The following is a 15,460-nucleotide window of genomic DNA, read 5'->3' as shown; positions in this document are numbered from 1 at the left end:
GCAGCAAGGAGCCACAGTCCTTATTCTTAAAAATTCTAGTTAAAGCTTGAATAAGAAAGAAAGAGTCCCCTTTTTTGTCATTCTGCTATGCACGTTTTCCTAAATCTAGCTTCACTGTTTTTGTCAGTTTCTCTGTAAGAACACCCAGTTTAAGCTCAGCTCTAGCTAGATACTGGGGAAGACATGAGAATCCCTGACAGGGTCTAAGGATTATGGAATAATTGGAAATAAAATGTACATAGGGAAAGCCAGCGTAAACAGCATGTATGGGGCACTGTTCTGCAATAAACTTTTCAAACTAATTTTGAATTTAAAATAAATGTGAAAAAATAGACTTCAGCAGGAAAACCAGAGAGCAGAATTTGTCACTTCCCTTGTGCTTATTTATTTATTTATTTATGGCTGTGTCGGGTCTTCGTTGCTGTGCGTGGGTTTTCTCTAGTTGCCGAGCACAGACTCTAGGCTCATGGGGTTCAGTAGTTGTGGCACGTGGGCTCAGTAGTTGTGGCTCACAGGCTCTAGAGCACAGGCTCAGTAGTTGTGGTGCACAGGCTTAGTTGCTCTGTAGCATGTGGGCTCTTCCCGGACCAGGGCTCAAACCCGTGTCCCCTGCATTGGCAGGTGGATTCTTAACCACTGTGCCACCAGGGAACCTCCCCTGCCCCCCCCGTGCATTTTTGAGTGAACTCCAACTAGTCAATTGGGAAACATTTCCCAGCTTAGCCGTGTCCCTTCTGCCTACTAGTTCATCTAACAAATATCCAAGCATCTGTTACTGAACCAGGTTCGTTTTGCACCAGTTTCTAGAAAGGTTTTTCCAGCCGAAATGCTGAGACCCGGGGTTTGCAGCCAAGAGAGGAGACGGGAGAACAAAGTCTCAGATCTGCCTCCTGGAAGGCGAGGGGCTTGGGCTATTTACGGGATAAGGCAGCAGGGCGGACTGAGGCATGGGGGCATGGAGAGCATGGGGAAAGGTGATTGGGGAAAGGTGCAGTCAGGTCATCACTGTTATTCTGCGCAGGTGTGGCTAAGCCTCAGGCCTCTGCACGTTCAGAAAGGCAGGCGCTCTGCACAGACCCAGGGTGGCGTCTTCAGCCCCCTCATGTCAAAAGGTCACTTAATGGAGACTCGCGCATGCCCAGTTGGAGGGTCGGTGGTCCTATCCGGTCTTAACCAGTTCACCTCCAAGCAGACACAGCTGACTCCAAGTTCTGGGACAAGAACTCAGGCAAACGTCTTATAGCAACAATTAAAACGACCTTGGTTAGTGGAGGCAGGTGAAATGGATTTGACTAACGATTACCCACGCTTTCACATTCACTCCGTGTAACAGGACCAAGTATGGAAGGAAGGCAGTAGCAGGATGAACTTGACTGCTTATTTTTCTTATGGGACCCCTGGAAAGGTGGGAGCCTGATGTCCGCTGGAAATTGATGGGCTGGGATAGGAATATCACTAGATCTTGGCAGAATAAGGAAAAGCCTGGAAGAATAAGGAAAAGCCTGGCTTCACAGTGGGTGAAGGGGATTTATCCTGGGCTTATGTTTATTTCACCAGAGACCCATCTAAAAAGAGTATATGAGGTACTCAAAGCACAGAACAAAACAAATAGAAAGGATCCTCTTTTTCTACGATATTTGGGACTAATCATAGGAAAGCCAGAAAACTTTGCTCCTGGTATCTGCTTGGCGCTCTCCCCTTTTAAGCCACAGATTAAATGAGTTTGAGAAGCTTATGATTGCATCAACAAAACATGATAACATTTCCCAAAGCTAATTCTAGTAACACAGTGCCACGGTTCAAACCATCTCAAATTTACCTGTCAAAATCTTTCCTTACTAACCCAACACAACCTGAATTAATCTCTCCTTCAACTCAACTCTTGTACCCATCCTGTATGTATAGTACATACCACCACCTGGCCCTTAATACATTTCCTGAAAGTATGATTTTCCCGTTTGTAAATATCCTGCCTTCCTGAATAGAGACAGTAAGACCCTTGAAGGTCCTGCCTCTTCCTTTGGGCACCTCTGTTACCACTCACAGTGCCCTCACATATGAGACCCTTGCTATTTATTGCTTATTCAATATAAGCACCAAACTTCTCATTTTTGGGGCTGTGCTGCACGGCATGTGGGATCTGAGTTCCCTGACCAGGGACTGAACCCCTGCCCCCTGCAGTGGAAGTGCAGAGTCTTAACCATTGGACCACCAGGGAAGTTCCTCATTTTTGTAACTGTTTCTCTTACGTAAGAGAGTATGTCCCTCTACCCTCCTACACTGTTGGTGGGAATGTAAATTGGTACAACCATTATGGAAAACAGTATGGAAGTTCCTTAAAAAACTAAAAATAGAACTACCATATGATCCAGCAATCCCACTCCTGGGCATATATCCGGAGAAAACTAATTCGAAAAGATACATGCACCCCAATGTTCATAGCAGCATAATTTACAATAGCCAAGGCATGGAAACAACCTAAATGTCCATCGACAGATGACTGGATAAAGAAGATGTGGTACTTAGATGCAATGGAATATGACTCGGCCATAAAAAAGAATGACATGATGCCATTTGCAGCAACATGGATGGATCTAGAGATTATCATACTAAGTGAAGTAAGACAGACAAAGACAAATATCAGATACCACTTATATATGGAATCTAAAAAAATAATACAAATGAACTTATCTACAAAACAGAAACAGAGTCACTGATGTAGAAAACAAACTTATGGTTACCAGGGGGGAAAGGCGGGGGAGTGGGTGGGGAGGGATGAATTGGGAGATTGGGACTGACACATACACACTGCTATGTATACAATAGATAACTAATAAGGACCTACTGGATAGCACAGGGAACTCTTCTCAATAATCTGTAATGATCTATATGGGAAAAGAATCTAAAAAAGAGCAGATATGTACAACTGATTCACTTTGCTGTATGGCAGAAACTAACACAACATTGTACATCAAAAAAGAGAGAGAGCATGTCCCTCTTAAACACACTTGGCCTGTGCAGCCTTGGCCCTGATTTCCGGTTCCTGACATGTTTTTCCCTGAGCGTTCCAGCCACCTCTCACTCCACTGCACTCTTCACCTCTTCACCAGTACCTCTTTCATATATGTTGGGGGACAGGGACGCTGGGAAAGGAGGTGACTGTGACTGAGAAGTTTGGTTACTCATCAGAAGCTCCGCAATAGGTTTGATTGTGCTGCGTTTGATATCTATTTTTTAGGTGGATATGCTTTAAAAAATTTTAACTGTAGTAAAATGCACATAAAATTTACCACCTTAACCATTTCTAAGTGTACATTTGAGTGGTGTTAAGTACATTCACATTGTTGTGCGACCATCACTGCCATCCATCTCCAGAACCCTCTTCATCTTGCAAAACTAAACCCCTACTCCTCATTTACCCTTCCCTCCCACCCACAGTACCACTAGTCTACCTTTTATCTCTCGCTATGAATCTGACTACTCTAGGTTCCTCACGTAAGTGGAATCACACAGGATTTGTCTTTTTGCGACTGGCTTATTCCCCTTAGCATACTGTCCTCAAGGTTCATGTATGTTGTAGCAGGTGTCAGAACTTCCTTCTTTTTAAGGCTGAATAGCGCTCTACTGAACGGATAGACCACATTTTGCTTATCCATTCGTCCATCTGCAGACACTTGGGTTGCTTCCAACTTGTATCGATTGTGAATAAAGCTGCTATGAACGTGGCATACAAATAACCCTTTGAGACCCTGTTTTCAATTCTTCTGCGGAATTTCAGGATCATATGGTAGTTCTGTTTCTAATTTTTTGAGGACCCACCGCATTGTTTTCCACAGCAGCTGCACCATTTTACATTCCCACCGAAAGAGCACAAGGGTTCCAATTTCTGCACATCCTCTCCAACTCTTACTATTTTTGGTATTGTTATAGTAGCCATCCTAATGGGTATGAGGTGGTGCTGGGTTAGGTATTTTTGACCAAAGTAAAATCCTTAGCTCAGACTGGTAAGGACAGTTGAAAGTTGACTACCTTACTGAAATAGAGTAGGTGGAGGGAGGTGGTGTACATCTCTATCATTATGTAAATTCGCTCACTGTTCCAACCTGGAAACTTCTCCATCTCACAATACTTTAGTCTTTGGCTAAGACATTGTCTCTGAACTATCAATTCTATCTTCTTCAGAAGGATACCTTTGGTTCTGGAAGGTCACAGGGACAAAATTATTCCAAATAAACATAAGCCACTCTTGGGTTTTAGTTCTAATGCCATTATCCTGAACAAGGCAGGTCCCACATAGGCTGACCCCCTTTGTCATGTGTTTGCAAGAGGGTTGAGAAGGTTCCCACTTCAAATCATCTTCCACCCATGTCACAAATTCCACCCTAGCCATGAGTTTGAGGACCGAGCCTCTTTCTAGACGTTCTTTTTTAAAAACTGGAATTGACTTTATTTATTTTTAAATTAATTAATTAATTAATTATTTTTGGCTGTGTTGGGTCTTTGTTGCTGCACGCGGGCTTTCTCTAGTTGCGGTGAGCAGGGGCTACTCTTTGTTGCTATGCGCGGGCTTCTCATTGCGGTGGCTTCTCTTGTTGCGGAGCACGGACTCTAGGCACGCGGGCTTCAGTAGTTGTGGCGCACGGGCTTCAGTAGTTGTGGCTCGCAGGCTCTAGGGTGCAGGCTCAGTAGTTGTGTGCACGGGCTTAGCTGCTCTGTGGCATGTGGGATCTTCCCGGACCAGGGCTCGAACCCAAGTCCCCCACATTGGCAGGCAGATTCTTAACCACTGCGTCACCAGGGAAGTCTCTAGACCTTCTCTTTTAAAACTCAAGTGCCTCTGGAAGTCTGGCATTAAATCCTAACATCTTAGTGGGACATTTCCTCCTTTTTGATAAGAGAAATGGAACAGCCTTGGGAACAAAGGAAAGACAACACATGGGGATAGAAAAGCAAAAGGGAAGAGGGTCACGGGAGGTGTGTAACAGTGATGCAAGGTGACATAGGCCAAAACTGGCCTTTCACCAGAACTGGCACTGAGCCCATGTGTACCAGAGCAGTTGTATCTGCTGCTGAAATACGGAAAAACCGTCATAACAGTGGGTAGAGAGCCGTTGTCCCGAGCATTTCCACCACCACCCCCCCAGGCCAAGTGCCGCCTCTCCATCCCAGTTGCTCCCACCTCTTTCCTGGGACTCCTCCCCACCCCTTCCCAAATCCAGCAGCCGAAGGGGACCTGCCCCAGACCGTGGACATGCCAAGCCTCACTAGTTATTCAACATCTTAATGCCACCTGCTTCCAACAACTGTCAAGTGGACTATAAAAGCAAGTCTCGGAATAAATTCTGCTACCGATTCAAACAGCTGTTGGCACAGGGACAGAGGAGTCAATCATCTAACCTGGTCTGTTCATCTCAGATCTCTCTCCTTTGCCATCCTGGGGTAGGAAACAGTGATCTGAGGGCAGGTGAGCCTTCTCATTTGATCCGGCCACAGGGTCCTTGTGAATGAGGGTCCCTGGACCTAGAATGCCATACCATTGGGGTCTGGTGGCTGTTTGCTTCTGTGTTGTATATGCAAGGAGAGCTGTGCCCACACACTCTTTCTAGCCACAAGCCACACTCTATTAAGGATGGAACACTGTTTCTATCTTCCCTTATGGGAATTACAAACCCTCTGGTGCAGATTTAGATAATGATCGTTAAAGTACTTGAACATGAGTTCCTGGTGGGGATGCTTCAAATGCTGACTAATCACTCCGAGGGTGCAGATTAAATTTAATTAACACGCACCCATATTCTGCACTGTTGATTTTTTTGAATATCAGCTTTATTGAGATATTTTGCATATCAGAGGGCTCACCCATTTAAAATACACAATTCGGTGGCTTTCAGTAGATTCACAGATATGTGCAACCATCACCACAGTCAATTCTAGAACATTTCTGTCACCTCAAAAAAGAAAGCCGGTATACACACAATTCTGCTGAGAACTGTCATTTCTTGGAACAGAGTTGGGTGGGGAGAGGAAGGACCAGGACTTTTCTCTTTTATTTGATTTTGATTGAACCAGGTGAATGCACTCCCCATTCAGAAACTAAAGCAACATTTTAAAGTAAAAAAAATGAACAGGAAGAAATTGAGAGTGACTCAGAGACTGCTCACTAAGGGGTGCAAGCAAAACTCTCTCCGCCCTTCTCCGGATTTCTGCCCTAGGTCAGGAGTCAGTGATCTTTCTCTGTCAAGGGTCAAAGAGTCAAAAATATTTATTTTTGGCTTCACCGGTTATACTGTGTCTATTGCAACAATTCAGGGAGGCAGCCGGGGACCACACATAGCCGTGACCCCATGAAGCTCTATTTACAAAAACAGGCGGCCTGTCAGATTTGACCCCAGCTCCTGTTTGCCTGCGTGCTCTGGATGAATGCACGGAGTCAGCAGAGCAAACAAGTCCTTTGCACCTTGGCAAGAAGCATCTGGCCTGGTGGCAGCCGTGCCTGGGGTGCACCCACGGTGCTTCTTTTTTAAAAAATAAATTTATTTATTTATTTATTTTAGGCTGCCTTGAGTCTCCGTTGCTGTGCGAGGGCTTTCTCTAGTTGCGGTGAGCAGGGTTACTCTTCGTTGCGGTGCGCGGGCTTCTCACTGCGGTGGCTTCTCTTGTTGCGGAGCACGGGCTCTAGGCGTGCGGGCTTCAGTAGTTGTGGCTCACGGGCTCTAGAGCTCAGGCTCAGTAGTTGTGGCGCACGGGCTTAGTTGCTCTGCGGCACGTGGGATCTTCCTGGACCAGGGCTCGAACCCGTGTCCCTTGCATTGGCAGGCGGATTCTTAACCACTGTGCCACCAGGAAGTCCCCGCACGGTGCTTCTTTACGACAAAGAAGGTGCCGTGAGCCTGGCCCTGCCCAGTGCAGAGTGTGGCTTGCTTTCACGTGTGATGGACGGCTGTTTCCTTTTCTGCTTTTCTTTTTAAAAATGTATTCTTATTTTATAAAATTGAAATATAATTGACATATACCATTGTATTAGTCTTAGGTGCACAACATAATGATGATTTACATATATACTGCAACATGACTACCATAAATTTAGTTAACATCCTAATTTTTTTCCTTGATGCGGCCCATTGTTGATCTCGATTAAGTTAGGGACACCCCCGAGACCTGTGGTGTAGTCTGTAGCCCAGAAAGGAGCTGCTTTGAGGTGCAGTGGAGATGCTGATAGAGTCACAGAATCCACTTAATTATATACATCAATGTCCATCAAAACTCTTGGTTACAAACAACAGACACAGATCATGACCACAGGCAAAAGTCATGCGCTGTGCTGGCAGGCTCTCCAGGGCTCAGAGACATGCAGGCAGCCAGGAGGCCCGGCGTGCAGTGGACAAGAGCACACACGAAGGATGGGCTGGGCCAGTGGCCGCAGCAAGAGCTGTGACCCTCCCACCCCCACCCCTGACCCTGGGGCCCCTGTTCTGGAGCCAAGACCTGGGGACAAGCTCTGGGGACAGAATGTGAGCCACATGCCACCTGCTGGCTGCCACCAAGGCGGGGAGAGAGGACACCGGCTTAGAGACGGCCAATATTTGTTACCGGTCTGAGACAACTTTTAAAAATTGTGGCAATGTGTGGAGGTATCTCTAGTGGAAAGAAGGAGTTAGCAGCCAAAAGGATACACAAAAAAGACCCAACTTTTGTCTCTCTAAGTCACTGATTTTGTGTCTCATTTCCAGAACAAAAGGCCTCAAAGAACATAGACTTTATTAGGATAAATGTGGTCAGCAGTGTCTTCAACTCCCAGAATAGAGTTTTTTTTTTTTAAAGATTTCCTTGTGCCCCCTTTTTTTTTTTAATTAATTAATTTATTTTTTATTTATTTATGGCTGTGTTGGGCCTTCGTTTCTGTGCGAGGGCTTTCTCTAGTTGTGGCAAGCGGGGGCCACTCTTCATCGCGGTGCACGGGCCTCTCACTATCACGGCCTCTCTTGTTGCGGAGCACAGGCTCCAGACACGCAGGGTCAGTAATTGTGGCTCACGGGCTCAGTTGCTCCGCGGCATGTGGGATCTTCCCAGACCAGGGCTCGAACCCGTGTCCCCTGCATCGGCAGGCAGATTCTCAACCATTGCGCCACCAGGGAAGCCCCCAGAATACAATTTTTAAAAAACTTTTTGATGCTACTATTTCTTTTTTAGTATTTATTTATTTATTTGGCTGTGCCAGGTCTTCGCTGCGGTGTGCAGGATCTTCAGCCGCGGCGTGCGGGATCCCCAGTTGTGGCATGCGGGGTCCAGCTCCCTGACCAGGGATCAAACCTGGGCCCTCCCACATTGGGAGCACAGAGTCCCAACTGCTGGACCACCAGGGAAGTCTCTGACAGAGTACATTTTACTATCTATGTTTTGTGGAGTTGAACATATTTTCATATGCATTTCCTCACTGGACAAGCAGGACAGTACAGTGGAAAGAAGAGCTTGGAGGTCAGACAACCTTGCATTTAATTCCTGGCTCTGATATTAAATAGCTGTGTGACCTTGGGCAAGTTACTTAACCTCTCTGGGTCTCAGAATGCTCATTTGAAAAATGGAAGTAATAAGGCCTGTCTTTGGAAGTAAAAATATCCAGTTTGTTGGTGGAATATCAAAAGAGATCATACAGTGTAGTAGGCATTCAACAAGTGTTAGTTATAATGTTTTTTTTTAATGTTTATTTTTATTTATTTTTGGCTGCGTTGGGTCTTCGTTGCTGCGCATGGGCTTTCTCTAGTTGTGGTGAGCAGGGGCTACTCTTCGTTGCGGTGCACGGGCTTCTCTTTGTGGTGGCTTCTCTTGTTGCGAAGCATGGGCTCTAGCCGTGCGGGCTTCAGCAGTTGTGGCTTAGTTGCTCTGTGGCATGTGGGATCTTCCCAGACCAGGGATCGAACCCGTGTTCCCTACACTGGCAGGTGGATTCTTATCCACTGCACCACCAGGGAAGTCCCTATAATGCTTATTAATCCTCACAAATGTGAGATATGAGGACAAACATGTGTTGCCCCACGTTTTGGTAATCCACTCTCTGAAGAGTAATTTAGTTGGTTTGTGCAAGAGATGAGACTGGAAAATCCAGGAGTTCTAATTCCTAGATCAGATGCTTTCTATCACACCACACTCAGAATACCTGCTGATGGTCTTTACTTATAATCACAAAGAAAATTGTGGTTGTGGTTTATTTTCCTTGGTAGAATGTAGAGGATGCATGACAGGAAGTGTCTATGTGAGCTCTGATTCCTTAAGTCTCAGAGCTGGAGGCAAAAGCTTCTGCACTGACTCTGTTGGGGAGGTGAAACCCCAGGAGACGAGAGTGAGGGAGGGGAGGGGAGGCTGGGAAGGAGAGGGAGCAGAGGCCAGATGGCTGGTGTGACACTGAACCAGCCACAGCTTCACAACAAAACAGCCTGCAGCTTGGTCACAGGGACATCTACAGAGAGGGCCTGGGGAACTTCTGCCGTCGGAGGATGGCGTGGGGCAGCAACGGAGCAATTTAACTGCTGACTCTTTCCCTTATCCCGGGGGATAAAGATGGCACGGTCAAAAAATTTGGGGAATGCTAAACAAAAACAGATTTTCCAGCTGCAGGACTTGTCAGAGCCTTTGGCCAGTCAGCACCTTTGGCCCCATATATGGAGGCACCTTGGCAGTCAATTATTTTTTAATAATATCAATTTCTCCTTTAACCAGTAACAGCAGTAGCAGCTAACACTTTCATTATGCCTTAGTACGTGCCAAACACCATTGTAAGCACTCAACTTTATTGATGCTTTCAATTCTCATAACGACTCTACAGTCATTATCCCCATTTTACAAGAGACAACTCAGGCACACAGAGGGTAAGTAGTTTGCCTAAGGTCACACAGCTAGAAAGTGGAGAAGCCAGGATCTGAACACCTGCAGGCGGGCTCTTGAGTCCTTGCCACTTTGTCATTGGACTAATGCATTAAAAGATCATATATAACATTGTTTATGTATTTTTAGGCTTCTCCCCACTTGGAAAGACTTAGAAAGGGGCCCCCAGTGGGGCCCCACCCACCTGTGCATAATGCACCTCTGCCTTAATGCCACAGCTGCTCAAGTCAGTCGCAAGCAGAGAGTTAGGCCAGTCCTTCCTGCACACAGTTCAGCACTGATTCTGGGGGCTTTGTGACTCAGCCCTGGGGTCTGGCCATGGGCTCACCTCTGAGGAAACATAGCTTTCTCCTCCAGGTGCCTTGGAAAATCTCCTCCTGGTCTTGAACCTGCACTTCCTGATCTGTGGGCATTTCCCAGACCAATGTCAGAGCCAAAGAAACAAAACCAAAAGCAAAACGGTCCCCAGCTCTCCTCAGGGACTCCCCTTAAGGGTCTCCCTCTGACAGGCTGGAGGTGAAATCCCAGCTCTATTATTTACCCACCATGCAAAGTCACTTAACATCTCCAGACCCCAGTTTCTTTTTTTGTTTGTTTGTTTTTGGCTGCACCACACGGCTTGTGGGATCTTAGTTCCCCGACCAGGGATCGAACCCAGGCCCCCTGCAGTGGAAGCACTGAGTCCTAATCACTGGACCGCCAGGGAATTCCCCAGACCTCAGTTCCTTTATTTATAAGATGGGGCTTCATGGGGTGGTCTTGAAGAATAAGAGTGTTGGGTATACTTGTTTTCTGCTCTTAATTGTTTGTTGAGAAGCCTATTCAGACTTCACTTGGTAGAGAAGTTCTTAAAAATGAGGTCCAGGGACTTCCCTGGTGGTCCAGTGGTTAAGACCCCACTCTCCCAATGCAGGGGTCCCAGGTTTGATCCCTGGTCAGGGAACTAAGATCCCACATACTGCAACTAAGCCTGTGCTCCGCAACTACTGAGCCCGCGCGCTCCAGAGCCTGCACAGTGCAACTAGAGAGCCCGCGTGCCGCGATGAAGACCCAGCGCAGCCAAACATAAATAAATAAATAATATAAATAAATAAATAAAATAAATGAGGTCCATGTTATCAATAAAAACAAAGAAAATCACCCCCAGGTCAGAAGAGGGGTGCCCCAGACCAGCTTCAGTGAGGGTGACCTTTGGGCCCATAATCTTGTGTTGGTCCCTCGTTGCCTTGATGGGACCAAGCATCTTCCTCCGAAACAAAACCAACAAAAGCAAAAACACGCACATATCTTCCATCATCCTGTGGTTGGAGGCCCTCAGATTGTTCCCATTCACTCCTCATATCCTCATAACTTTTTTTTTAAACACCAGGGTTACACATATAATAGGTGATGATCTGCTTGTTATTAGGGCATTTTGCCTCATTAAATTCAGATTCCTTGAAACGGATGTGGAAAACTTGGACAGGGTGAGTGGGAATGAAATAATTAGAGCGTTGGAAACTAGGGCTTAATAGATGGCAAAGACAGCGTGAGACAAAGATCTGGGGCTAACCAGCATTTTGAGTGATCTGAAAAATTTATGTATGTTCCTTCCACACTTCTGACTCAACCCTCAGAATTTCACTCCAAAAAGTCTCACAGACTCCCCAGTCACACAGACAAACTCCCTTTCATACCTCTTTACACAGAAGACTTCACTCACACAAGCCTACATTCACCCACTTGTTAACACTTGTACTGTTCACACAGACACCTTTTCATGCAATCCCTCAATGGAGAAACCCAGAGACCAGCTGATGCGTGTGTGTACACACAAACTCACATCGCACAATAGCATTCCAGTCCTGTGCTCTCAGATTTGCGTGGAAGCAAAGAGATTTGCTTCTCTCAGCTTTCATCCAAGCTCCCCACAGAAATCCCCTTCAACAGGTATTTATTAAGTGACCATGATGTGCCAGGCACTGTCGTGACTCCCGGGAGCAAGAGAACTGAGTAAGATGTGGTCTGTGCTCTCAAGGAGCTCAGAGTTGACTAGAGAAGGTGGCTGGGAAGGGAGGGAAACCATGTTAAAATCTAAATGCATGGGGTGAGACTGGTCCTAAAATTGATGTGGGGCATGGGGAAAAGCAGGCAAAGGGGAGAGGAGGAGAGGAGGGGACATGAAGGAGAGAAGGTCTCTCCTACCTGGAAAGGGAGGTATTGAAAAGAAGGGGGAGCTTGAGAATAATCTTGAAGAATCAGAAAGACTTTGCCAGGTGGACAAGGAGGAGAAGGTTGTTCACCAGAAAGAGAATGTGAAGAAAGGGAGAATCTGCACGGCATGGCAGGGGTGTGATATGCCAGACAGAGGGAGAGGGGGTCGAAGAGGTAAACAGGCACAGATGACGAAAATCCTCTTACATCATGCAAAGTAATGTGAAATTTATTCACTATTCAGGGGTGAGTCACTCAGGATGCTTTTGGTGGCAACTGACAGAAGAAGTTGCCTCTGGAGGTTTAACCAATAAACAAAACGGATTAACTCATATAACTGGAAGCCCAGAGAAAGGGCACAATGTATTCAGTGTCCTCAAAGGCTCAGGTTTTTTTCACCTCTTTCCTGTTCCATCCTCATCATGTTGCTCACTCTTCTCATGATCACAACATGGCTGCAGTGGCCTCAGGCATTGCATCCTCACATGGCAACATCCAGAGGCAAAAAAGAATTGTATCTCTTTTTTATGCGGACATTGCCATCCCATGCAACAACAAGGGAGCTCACTCAGGGGGTCTGATGTGGTGGATGCTTGCCTGGGAAGTTCTGTGCATGTGTGGCACCATCTCCCGTGAACACCCATGGTAAGTCATGCCTGATCTCTACTTCTACAGAGATCCTGAAGAGATTGAAAAGGAAGAGCGGGCGGCAGCTGAGAAGGCTGTGACCAAGGAGGAATTTCAGGGTGAATGGACCACTCCAGCTCCTGAGTTTGCTGCTACTCAGCCTGAGGTGGTGGACTGGTCTGAAGGTGTGCAGGTGCCCTCTGTGCCTATTCAGCGGTTCCCCACTGAAGACTGGTCTGCAGCTCCCCCTGCTCAGGCCACTGAATGGGTAGGAACAACCACTGAGTGGTCTTAAGCTGTTTTTCCACAAACTCTTAAAATGGAAATAGGTTGATGGAAAAGAAACAGTTTCTAAAAAAAAAAAAAAAAAGAATTGTATGTCTTTTATGTGTCTCCTTTCCAGGACTCAGGAGCCCTTCTTTGTGTTTCTTTTTAAAAACTAAGAATCCAATAAATAAATTTATTAAAAAAACCCCAAAAAACTAAGACTCCTTTCCCAGAATCTCCCCCATTCTAGCAGGCTTGCTCTCATCCCTCAAGTTCTTATGCCCTTTCTTAAGTCAAGGATTAGCAAGAGGAATACTTGATTGGCTTGACTAATCAAGACCCATCCCTGGGGCTGGAGATGGAGTCCAGGGATCCTGGAAGCCAATGGCTGATAGAGAACTGGACAAAAATCTTGGCTCTACGGACAAAGAAGGGGGTGGCGGCCACCATCACTGTGCTGTGCATCCCAGGAGGGTTTTAGGTAGTGGTGCGATATGCCTGTGCCTGCCTGAGGTGTCTCAGACCTTTTCTCTTCTCTCTCTCCTCATTCTTGACATAAGAGAAGTGACTGAGATCTTCCTGTTTGGGCCACAGAGAGTTGTTTGTTTGTTTGTTTAATTTTTTTTAAGGTATTTAAGTATCTATTCTTTTATTTATTTATTTATTTATTTATTATTTTTTTATTATTTTTGTCTGCATTGTCTACTGAAGCCCGTGTGCCTAGAGCCCGTGCTCCACAGCAAAAGAAGCCACTGCAATGAGAAGCCCGTGCACCGCAATGAAGAGTAGGCCCCACTCGCCACAACTGGAGAAAGCCCGCACACAGCAACGAAGACCCAACACAGCCAAAAATAAATAAATAAATAAAAAGATTCAATGCTTCCTTGTATCTTACAATTAAAAAAAAAAAGTCTGGGACTTCCCTGGTGGTGCAATGGTTAAGAATCCGCCTGCCAATGCAGGGGACACAGGTTCGAGCCCTGATCCAGGAAGATCCCACATGCCGTGAAGCAACTAGGCCCACGCGCCACAACTACTGAGCCTGCGCTCTAGAGCCCGCATGCCACAACTACTGAAGCCCATGTGCCACAACTACTGAAGCCCGCCTACCTAGAGCCCATGCTCCGCAACAAGAGAAGCCACTGCAAGGAGAAGCCTGCCCATCACAACGAAGAGTAGCCCCCGCTCACCACAACTAGAGAAAGCTCGCATGCAACAATGAAGACCCAAAGAAGACCCAACACAGACATAAATAAATAAATTAATTAATTAAAATTTAAAAAAAAGTCTGTGTGGGCTGGTCTGACTTTATGATGAGAGGATACAATGCACTTTGCAATTTGGTGAGGTGTCAGGCTTTCCCCTAAAGTAAAGAGCAAAATATGCAGCTCCAGTATTTGATAAAAATATACATGTAAGGCAAAAAATTATATATGTGTGTATTGACATATATATGCATATTTATATATGTATGTATATACATATATATGTACAGCATGCTTGTGATGAAATTTTTGTTAAAATAATTTATTAGCTTAATAATAAATAATTTTAGAAGTCTTGATAAAATCCTTCTTATTCAATTTTCCAGAAGCTGGGAAAGCAAATGACTTTAAAGAAAGGTAACACAATCTTTTCCAACTCTGGTGGTTTCCAATTTGCTTTCATCAAAATTGAAAAAAGATGTAATAGATCTGTCAGCTGATAGGTCCTTATGAATGACATTCGACGACAGATCACCTATGTGATTTTTGGCATATAACTCAGAAAACTTTTGAAGAATTTCAAAGAGTGACCTTGCTATAATAATAAAACTCTCTGCTTCATCTATTTATTTATGGGAAAAAGCTTCATCAGTTTTCTACCAATGAAAATGAAAAAGTAGGAAGAATATTGCTGAATCTTGTCTCAATCTAGCATTAAGTAAGAGTCAGCCACATATATATATATAAAATCTAATTTGTCGGGACTTCCCTGTGGCACAGTGGTTAAGAATCTGCCTGCCAATGCAGGGGACGGGTTTGAGCCCTGGTCTGGGAAGATCCCACATGCCGCGGAGCAACTAAGCCCATGCACCACAACTACTGAGCACACATGCCATAACTACTGAAGCCCACGCCCCTAGAGCCTGCGCTCCACAACAAGAGAAGCCACCGCAATGAGAAGCCTGCGCACAGAAACAGACTCAATGCAGCCAAAAATAAATAAATTTTAAAAAAAAATTTTTTTTTAAATTAAAAAAAAAATCTAATTTGTGAAGAACTATGCTCAATTCACAAGGAAATGTTTAATGATTAACATCAATAAATAACCGTTTCTTTACCGTATAATAGATAACAATTACTTGATCAGTTATGCACTAATATTAATTGTAATAACAACTCAATCCAGAAAAAGAAATTAACACTAGGGACCATGGTTTCGGAAAGAAAAATGTACTAGCAGAAAAGTGTGACAGAGTGATAAATGAAAGACTTACAAGCTTAAAAATATA

The 15,460-nt window shown here is 45.2% G+C and overlaps 1 protein-coding gene across 1 annotated transcript in view; it reads right to left on the bottom strand.

Annotated features, from left to right (window-relative positions):
• The window catches only part of MCM10 (minichromosome maintenance 10 replication initiation factor), a 130,253-nt gene that overhangs the window by 42,521 nt on the left and 72,272 nt on the right, over positions 1-15,460 (bottom strand). The gene's annotated exons all lie outside the window — the stretch shown is intronic.

Source organism: Balaenoptera physalus (assembly GCF_965194825.1).
Source record: "Balaenoptera physalus genome assembly, chromosome: 2".
In the NCBI taxonomy this organism is placed as follows: Eukaryota; Metazoa; Chordata; class Mammalia; order Artiodactyla; family Balaenopteridae; genus Balaenoptera; species Balaenoptera physalus.
This window is presented reverse-complemented; position numbering and strand designations above follow the sequence as displayed.